Source organism: Dipodomys ordii, unplaced genomic scaffold, assembly GCF_000151885.1.
Source record: "Dipodomys ordii isolate 6190 unplaced genomic scaffold, Dord_2.0 Scaffold67, whole genome shotgun sequence".
NCBI lineage: Eukaryota > Metazoa > Chordata > Mammalia > Rodentia > Heteromyidae > Dipodomys > Dipodomys ordii.
This window is the reverse complement of record NW_012267283.1, coordinates 11,681,915-11,692,796: the sequence shown is the minus strand read 5'-3', so window position 1 is coordinate 11,692,796 and position 10,882 is coordinate 11,681,915.

Below are 10,882 nucleotides of genomic sequence, written 5' to 3'. Positions count from 1 at the left end.
CATGGGCTTTCTATTGATCTTGCTAGCTATGTCCTTTGCCATGCAGAAGCTCTGCAATTTCATGCAATCCCATTTGTCCAACCTTTCTTTGATTTGTTCTGTTTCTGGGTCTCTATTAAGAAAAATTCGGCCTGTGCAAAGGAGACCTAGGGTTTCTCCTATTCCATCCTATAATGTTTTCAGAGTGTCTGCTTTGACTCCAAGGTATTTGTTCCATTTGGAGTTGATTCTGGTGCAAGGTGATATGTAAGGATCTAGCTTTAGGTTTCTACAAGTAGTTAACCAATTTTGCCAGCACCATTTACTGAAGAGGCTGTCTTTGTTCCATTCTATTTTTTTAGCTCCCTTATCGAAGGTCAGACGGCTATAGATCTGAAGGTTCATTTCTGGGTTTTCAATTCTATTCCATGGGTCCTGAGGTCTGTTCTTGTGCCAGTACCAAGCTCTTTTGATTACTATGACTTTGTAGTAGAGTTTGAAATTTGATATTGAAATCCCTCCAGCACTGTTCTTTCTGTTGAGGATCATTTTGCTATTTGGGGTCTTTTGTTGTTCCATATGAATTTTTGGATTGCCTCTTCCATTTCCTTGAAGAATGAGGTTGGAATATGATAGGTATCACATTGAATTTGTAGATAGCCTTGGGAAGTATTGCCATTTTCACAATGTTGATCTTTCCAATCCAGGAGCATAGGAGTTTTTATAGTATGTTTTCTAGTGGATGAGTAAAACTCCTGTACATATATAATTGCATAATTTTGACATGGTGAATAGTTCAACAATGAACTATGAGAGCAGCCTTATTGGATTTGGATTTCTAATCTTTGGGAAAATTTGCAAGGGTTCTATTGCTAAATAATAGGAGAATTCTATGTTTAGTTTCTTGAGGAATCTCTAAGCTCCCTTCTAAAGTGGTTTTACCACATTACGTTCCCACCAATAGTGTAAAAGCATTTCTTTTCCTCACTCACCTTAATGAGTGAGATTAAACAATTGTACCTAAAAAGACAAAATTGATCATGAAGGTGAAACCTATGTCTACCTACTAACTCTCATAAAATATCATTTTGTATATCCAACAACTTGCCACCTAAAGTTGACGAGTTCTCATCTTGCTCTTAATGATTTTGGAGAGAGATACCTGCAAAAACAGACCAAGGAATCAAATACAGTGACAACAGGGGTTGTACCATCAGGGAAGAACATACAAAGAAACAAAAAACAATCACATAGTACATTAAAAAGATCCTGCATCTTGTATATACATTTTTCTAATTGGGGGAGGGGAAGGGAAATAACAAAATGCTCAACTAAGGATACAGTTGACCCATTGTAACAATGAGATGTAAAAGAAATTACGTTGCAAACGAACTTTACAACTTTGTGGGGGTGAGGGGAGGAGGAGAGAAGGAGGTGGAGAGGAAAGGATTGTTAGGGGAAAATCAAAGGAGGGGGTAAAAATGCTAAATAGAATATGGAGCCATTACCTTGCTCATGTAACTGTAACCCCTCTGTACCGTATCTTTACAATAAAAAGTATATTTAACATAAAAATACACAGGAAAGTTTTAAGAGCTTATATAGGGATAGGAAAAACAAAATAGAGCACAATCTTTTAAAAAATGTTTATTGTAAAGGTGATGTACAGAGGGGTTACGGTTACATAAATCAGGGAATGAGTGCATTTCTTTGATCAGTGTCTTCCCATCCCCCATTACTCTCAGAGTTTATGGCCCATACCTCTCCCCACAAATTGTATAGTTTATAGATCCTTTAAAGAAGAAAAATATTACATATTCCTACTAGAGGAAACAAATATATAAGGATGATGTAATTAAGGATTTACGATATATAAAATTCTGAAAAAGGACTTATAAAATGAAGGAGAAAAAACAGAAAGGCTAATGATATACTCAAGAGTAGATAGGAAAAGATTGCTGTGTTGGGATATCCAATGAAGAGCAAGGAGCAAAGAAAGCAGCACTTGAGGAAGATGAGCTGAGAGCTCAGTTGTTGGCCTTGACAATGGGAGTGTTGTTGTGCTTTAAAAAAACTAAGAGCAGAGAGGTAAAGAGCTAAACAGACTAGAATAATCCCCAAAGACCCCAAAGGGTCTTCATACTCCAGAAAGCTCTCAGATTTCAACAGGCAGAGACTTTTCTCTGTGTTGGCATCCTGATGAGCTAGCCACCTCACACATACTCCACATCTAGCCAAGAGTAGGAATTACCATCAGTTATATAGCAATTTCATTTCTCTTCTTCTGTTCCACTAGAAGAATTTAATTGTTCAGTTTAGTCCATTATGGCATCTTGTTGTTTTATACACCAAAGAAACCAATTCTATGCAGCATACATTTTAAAGTGAATACTGTTCAAGGTTTTCTTGTTACATTTCTCCTTGTTTTCCATCATATTCATGGCCGAAAAAACTCCATTTTGATCAAGATATGTCTGTTTCCCATACATATATAGAAGAACATCATTGCTGTTTGAAAAAGTTAGCTTATGGGAAGTACCATGATAAATTGTATGTACAGGGACCCTAAAAATAAACTACATTTGATGCTGTTGAGAAAAATTTTAATATCAGGAGTTGCTCCATTTGAGAGTTAGGACACACCTTTACTGAAGACTAACCATACATACATAAATGACATCAACTTTGAGTTACAGTGAATATATATTTCATCTCATCATATAATGAAAATAAATGAGGATAATAATGCTAGCATACATGCATCAATTATGGAGAATTAAACAATTATTCCTTCAATTTAAATATCATGTGATTTTGTAATATACATTATATTAAATCTTATTACATCTATTCCCGTCTTATCTTTGTAAATATAAATGTGTGACTCCAAAGATTACATGAACCATTATGTGCCTGACAGTTTCCTAGTACTAACATATTGCATTAATGTGCTAGAATTGTTACAATTGGTTTATTACTATTATATAAATTATGTAGATCACTGTGGGATAAGCTGAATCAAGAGCTAAAAGACCTTAAAAGGAAAATTATAAAGTCTTGAATAAAAATATAGAAGAATACATTAGAATATTGACAACTTCTGGTGTTTCTCAATGGGCAAAGGAAGGCCTTAAAGGTGAACAATGAAATAATTTGAAGATTTCATGAACTCACAATTTTGACACAACTTGTTTATCACAATGGAATTTAATCTAATAATAAAGAGAGTCTCACAAAAATTTGTTTGTGAATATGCAAAATCTAGGTCAGTGTAAATGCCATTGTGGTAAATGCAAATTAGAGTTGCCCTGTGGATCACAGCATGGGATGCTAAAAGAGCAAAAAGAAAATTTCCCTTCTATTTAAATTGGCATATAACCAAAGTAAATAAAATCAGCACAATGAAAATACAATGCAACATGCTTATTGTAACACATTCACACTACCTAAATTTGTGTATTTTTGTAAGAAATACCGAAGAAGCATGACACAATATATATATATAGATAGATAGATAGATAGATAGATGCATATATATGTATATAGCATGACCGTGTCTAAATTTCATATGTCTCAAATGGGAGTTAGTGGCTTACTTTTGTAATCCTAGCTACTCAAGAGACTGAGATATGATTACCCCAGTTCCAACACTTTAGCATTATCTTTGCTAAACTTTAAGTTAGCTTTAAAAGGAATTATGCCACTAATATTGCTCCTGTGTATATCATGCTTTCAATATGAGGTTAATAGCTATATGCAAATTAACATGTGTAGATTTATATATGCATTCATAATTAGAATCTAACTTCCACATATCAGAGGAAACATGATCTTTGTAATCTCTGACCATGACTTATTCACTTAAGGACAACTTTCCAAGAGCCTTTCATTTCTCTACAAATGACATAACACCATCTTTTTGCATTGATGTGTAAAACTGCAATATGTCTCTCTGGTCTGTTTCCATGACCATGGTCTGTTTCTATGGGGAATAGTGCAGCAACCAATACTGTTGTGCCTTACCGTATCCAGATATGTACATTGTGTAACACTGCCCAAAACTTGTATTGCTAAATAATAAGGGAGTTCTGGCTTGATTTTCTTGAGTAATCTTCAAACTGCCTTCTATAGTGGTTGCACTAGGTTATATTCTCATCAACAGTCTAAAAATATTCTTTCTCCTCATTCACGTTAGTAAGTGGTGATTAATCAATTGTGTCTAGAAGGATGTGAAACCTATTGTCCACCGACCAACTTCCATTAAATATTGTTCATGAAGTCAACAACTTCCACATGAAGTTGAGCTGTGTGCCTGGAGCATACCTATATCTAATTTTCAATGATTTAGGATAAAGAAATGGTGAAAAATAATGGAGAAAGCTTGTAAGAGCTAGGGGAAAATAGAAAAAACACAAGTAAATAAGATATATATATAAAATCTACAAATAAGACATTTAAAGCCAACAAGATTTTCAAATAGTGAAATATATGTATTAAAGGAAAACTCAAATATATAATGATTAGACTATTAAGGATTCATGATACATAAAATTCTCAAAAATGATTTGAGACAGTGAAGGAAAAAACAAACTGAAGTAAAAGAAAACTAAATAATACACTCAAAAGTAAATAAGAAGGGTGGAAAGGGGTCACATTATTCAAAATGCATTGTATTCAGAACTGCTTTGAATCTGGCAACTCTTTTGTACAATTACTTCAAGATAATAAAGCAGTTAAAATAGAGAATATGGGGAAAAATAAGTCCAGAATCATTTGGAATACATTCAGGGTAATTGGAATAACAAGAATAATTCAATATTCATAAAAAATAGTCAACTTACACTGAACATCATAGAACTGGGAGAATGAGTAAAAAAATACTATCATTATTTAAAGTATTTTCCCAAACCTAAACTAGGTTCTGAGGGAAAAAATTAGTAGAGATGTGCTACAGAGGCTCTATGATTTTAGAAGGACTTATATTTAACATTAGGATGGATTTTTTCTCCAAGAACATGATTTGCCCCATATACCATGCAGAGAATTTCTCTCTGTCCTCAACAAGATGATGTAGCACTTAGGGACAAAGATGCAGCCTAACAGGCCAGCACTGGAAGCCAAGATAGAGAAGACCTCCACAGCCACCATGGTTTTTCTCTTGGTGCTGTGGTAGACAGGCAGGAAGATGACCCACACACTACAGAACACCAACATACTGAAGGTCAGGAACTTGGCCTCATTGAAGGTGTCAGGCAGGTTTCTGGCCAAGAAAGCCACAGTGAAGCTTGCCAGGGCCAGGGAGCCCAGGTATCCCAGGACACAATAGAAGGCAGTGGCTGAGCCTTTGTTGCACAGGATGATAATGTGGCCATGTTCTGAGTGTGCATCGGTATCAACAAATGGAGGAGAAGTGCCCAACCAGATTCCAGACAGAATGAGCTGGATCAGCGTGCAGATGGGAATGATGAAGTTAGGCATTCCTGACACCAGCAACCACCGCATCCTTCTCCCTGAAGAAGTGACAGAGAAGGCCAGAACCACAGTAACGGTTTTGGCCAAGACAGTGGAAACAGCCACAGTGAACACAACTCCAAATGTGGTCTGCTGGAGGACACACGTGGCTGTGTTGGGATGTCCAATGAAGAGCAAGGAGCAAAGAAAGCAGCAGTTGAGGGAGATGAGCAAGATGTAGCTGAGAGCCCTGTTGTTGGCCTTGACAATGGGAGTGTTGTTGTGCTTTGTAAAAATCCCAATAACAGCAGTGGTAAGTGCAGAGAGGCAGAGGGCTAAGCAGACTAGAGTCATCCCCAGAGGGTCCCTAGAGTCCAGGAAGCTCTCAGATTTCAGCAGGCAGAGATTTTTCTCTCTGTTGGCATACTGATGATCTGGGAATCTCACACACTGCTCCAAATCTTGCAGGAGTGGGAATTACTGTCACTTGTGCAATAGTTACCTTGCTTTTCTGCCCTTCCCCCAAAGAGGTTAATTTTTTGAGCTTAACCCAGTGTTCTGCGTTGTTGTTTTCTAAACCAAAGTACAAATCCTATGAAGCATACAATTCAATGTGAGTCCTGATCATTTTATCTTCATATGTTTTCTTACTTTTTAGTATTTTCTTGAAAGCATTTTCCATTACAAAATATGGAAAAGGGGCTGGGAAATTGGTTCAGTGGTAGAGTGCCTGACTTGCATGCATGAGGTCCTGGGCTCAATTCCTCAGTACTGCAGAAGCAGAAAAAAGCCAGAAGTGGTGCTGTGGCTTAAGTGGAAGGGCGCTAGACTTGAGCTGAAAAGCTGAAGGACAGCACCCAGACCCAGAGTTCAGCCTCCACAACCGATGAAAAAAATGTGGGAAGATAAATCTACTTTACTTAATTAATACACAACATGAAATAATCTGTGCAATGCCTTCAGAAACCACATCCTTCATGAGAAATGTCCACATTTGATTTGGGGCATGACTATGTAAATTCTAGAGAAACAAAATAATCCTCATTATCTTCCCTCTGTATCCCAACCTCAATGACCCATTGAACTTTTCAAAGTAAACATGGTTAAGTTTGATGGATATTTCATTAATTCATTACCCCAATTTTGGTAACAGTCTCATTTTAAATTATGAGTCTTCTCATCCAATATAGGCTTCATATTTACTCATTTTTATCTTCTTTTAATTTTTTACTTCATTTTCTTCAGTATCTAAAGTCTATTACAACAATAATTTTCTCTTAATATTTCATAGCTTATCAGGTACTAAATAATGTTTCTAAAAATACACTAATGATTTATGATTTCATGGTACAAATAAATCATTTCTGAACCATACACTCTTCACATTCTTTAGAAATTGAAATATATATTCAAAAATGTCTGAGGTGGGCACGTTGGCTCACGCCTGTAATCCTAGCTGCTCAAGTGGCTGAGATCTGAGGATCATGGTTCAGAGCCAGCCCTGGCTCCATGAGACTCTTTATCTCTAAATAAACCACTAGAAAACCAGAATTGGCACTGTGGCTCAAGTAGTATGCCACTCGCCTTGAGCTAAAGAACTGAGGGACAGCGCCCAAGCCCAGAGTTCAAGCCCCACAACCGACAAAAAAAAGTCTAGACTGTTCCTATAACAATAAAAATAGTTAGGATATACCTTCCCTTCAAATCAATGTGCTCTTTCAATATCCTATATCCCAAATGCTGCATTTTCCCAGATTGTAACATAGAGTTTGATTAAAGCGGTCCACTTCAGTTTAATTTTTTGCTATAAAATATATTTTTCCATATTGCAGATAATGGTTTAACATGTTATTCAGTGGAATGGATATCATATACATGGAAATTGGTCTACAAAACTTAACCCAATCTTTTATACATCTGTAGGTGTTGTGATTTTCTGGCAGTAATTTTTTCTTTTTCTAACATGTAAATTCCTACCCAATAAAAGGAAGGCTTTAGTCTCTGTATGCTATCTACCTATGATGGATCATTTCTATTGTCTACCATTGATTAAGAAACATTAAGGAGATGTGGAGAATGTCTCCAGTACTCACTTATCTTTCCTGTTAGAAATTTCATTCTCAGAGCAAGGGATACAATCAAAGCAACAGACAGACTTTCCCTTCTGAAGGGATTTTCTGAATCCAAGACTACAAATCTCATTGCAGAAAGACTGTGAAGTCTAAAAAAAGCAGATTAGTGTTGATGACAGACAGGTCACTTATTGTTAATGCACTCAAATTGTAGTATTGTAGGCAATTTGATAATTCAGAATAAAAATTTCTGTATAGTTTCAAGTAATATATATGTACATATTTAATTGGATGATATTATTTCAGGTATTATATTATACTCAAAGAAAAGTTCATTAAATCCTTCTTCTGACCTTCTTAATGGAAAACTGTAGGAACTGTTAAGTAACCATTCTTCTTAAGATGGGAAATCATCCAAAAATTCTTACAACTGGCCAATTGATGTTTGAACCATAAAATAATGAGGAGTTCCAGGAAGATCGCAGAGGAGAAGCTGGAGGCAAACAAGCTCTCACATAGAAAGCAGTTTTAGTGCTCCAGTGACCAGTCCTAAGCCAGAGACTCACCAAGTGTGCCATCACAGTACAGAGAGTTATGCCAGAGAGGGAAAATCCAGGCAAGGAGACAAGAGCACTTGCCAGGAGCCACAGCGGCAGCGGCTGCAGCCTCCAATCTGCAACACATCTGGCTCAAAGGCGCCAGATGCAGTGGGCGATTAGATTCTACTCAACAGCAGCAAAAACTGACAAGGAGCAGACATCTTCATCCTGCAGATGCCAGACCAGAGATGACCCAGGAACCAAGACTCCAGCATGAGTAGAAGCCTGACATCCTCACTCCTTCTCAAGGAGCAGAGGAGGGAAGGCCACCCCTCCCTCCCCACTACTGCAGATCTCCATCTTTGATACTGACAAAAGCCTGGCTGAGTAGCTAGCTCCAACTCAGGCCTTGGAAGAAAACAAACAAGTCATTTAGCAGGTCATAGGAACCTAACCTGACCTGCCAGGCTCAACTCCACCCAGGGAAAAGTCACCCAGCCTGGGCTGAGCAAGCTGTGCCAGCCCCAGGAGTGGCTTTCTTCACTGGGTAAACAGAGCCAGAGGCTGCCCCTCCCTACAGAAGCCTTGACAATCAATGGAAATTTAGTAAACATAAACCCTGAGAATGGCTCCAGGCTGGGCTCTGTGAGTGTCTCAGAAGCTAGCCCCTCAGGGAAAAGCTACTGTTTGCTGAAAGGCCTCAACTCTACCTAGAACCTATCCTCATCACATCTCCAAACTAGAGGAAACAGCCATCTCCCTCTTTTGTGATACTCAAAGCAGATCTCCCTCCCTTTGAAGTAGCCTGGGAGGAGGATCACAACATCCTTGGTAAAGCAGAGCATTTTTCTGCCTGCTCAAACAAACTGACTTAAGAAACCAAAAACATTTTTTTAAATTTTAAAATTTTTTAATTTTTAATTAAAAAAATATTTTCTATTAACTTTTTTTCTTTCTCTTATAATTTTTATTTTAGGGGTATATGTATGTGTACTTTTTTTCTTTCTTTTTTCTTTTTAGCTCTACTGACCTTTTCATTCTTTTTTCTTTCTTTCTCATTCTTTTTACTTTTTTGCCTCCTCTGCTCTTCTTTGTGTAACTTAATTGCTCTTCTGCTCATCCTCAGATATACCCGTAGTCGATTATTAGCCTTTATTCCCCATTGTGCACACACTTAATCCAGAAATTTATTACTCAATTCAAAACCTCTTAGACTTAAATTCCTTAATAGCAGTACTACCTCTTTATACCTATATAATATTTTAAGCATTTTTATTTTTGAATTTTTCACATCTCCTTTCTATCCCTCCCCTTCTCTCATCCTATCCTCCTTCTTCTTGGAATATTATGTTTTTAACTTTGCATAATTTTTAAGTGTTCTATTTTTTTACTTTTTGTTTTTCTATTTTTTTCTTTTCTCTTTTTTCTTTCTTTTTCTTCTTTTTTTCTCTCTCTCCACTATCATAGCATCCAATCTATTTCCCTCTTTGAGATTAGGACTTAGTTAATTTAACTCTCCCTTTACCTTTCCACATCCCTCTATTCCCATTTTTACCCACACCTCTCCCCAAACCTAGTAATTTCTGGTTTGCCAGATTCTTCTTTGCTGTTCGTAGCCCATTAATACATAATTGTTTGATATTGAATAGATATATCTGGTGAACTAGATTGTATTTCAAGACTTTTGACTGTGCAACTACAGACTTTGGTTGATGCTTGCCTTATGATAGTGTTCTAGCACAAAATTGGTGTTACTTTCATCCCAAATGGGCAGAACAAGCTGGAAAAACACAAGAAAAATGGCAAGTCTGGGTGTCTCAACTGCCACTCATGATAATCAGGGGACAGAACAGATAATGAATAATCCAGAGGAGAGTTCCCAAAAAGCTCTTCAAAAACTACTGGTAAACATGGTAAATGAAAAGATTGAAAACCTGCAAAGGACTCAGTGTCAGCATGATAGAGAGAGAGAGGAGGCAAACCAAAGGTCAATACAGGAATATCATGAGTATGAAGAAGCTACTCAAAGATTGATACAGGAATTGCGTGAGCAGACTGAGAATATTCAAAGAGAAAAAAAGGAATGGCGTGAGCAGTCTGAGATCAGTCAAAGAGATAGACAGGAATTGCATGAGCTGGCCAAGAACAGAAAAAGAAAAAGTCAGGAATGGCATGAGCAGGCTGAGAACACTCAAAGAGAACTACAGGAATTGTGTGAATGCGAGGAAGCTAATCAAAGAGTAATACAGGAATTGAGAGAGCAGGATGAGAATAGACAAAGATCACTAGAGGCATTCATGGAACCCACAGAGAGCTAAAAGAAGTCAGGGAGACCACAAAGGGAATGCTGAATGTAACCCAACAGAAGGAATGGGAGTCCAAGGAAACCATAACCAATCAACTAAGTGATTTGAGAATGAACACTGAACACCAAATTAAGGAAGTAAAGAACTTCATACAAGAGCTAAAACAAAGCTCCAACAAAGAATTTGAAGCCATCAAAGCCAACTCACTAGAAGGAAAAGAAATAAAAAACAAAGTAGAAAGTGTTGATAATAGGTTAGACAATGCAGAAGAGCAAATCTCGGGGATTGAAGACAGCCTAGATATTATAGAGAAAGAACATACAACCATCCAAGACAAATCCAAGAAATATGATAGATCTACTCAACATTTGGAAGGCACCATCAGAAGGCCTAATATGAGGATAATGGGTATACAGGAGTATCTAGAGACAGAAGTTAATGGTCTAGGAAATTTGTTTAACAGGATCCTAGCATAGAACTTCCCAAACATGCAAAAAGATAGGCCTATTCAGATACAAGAAGCTTTTAGAACTCC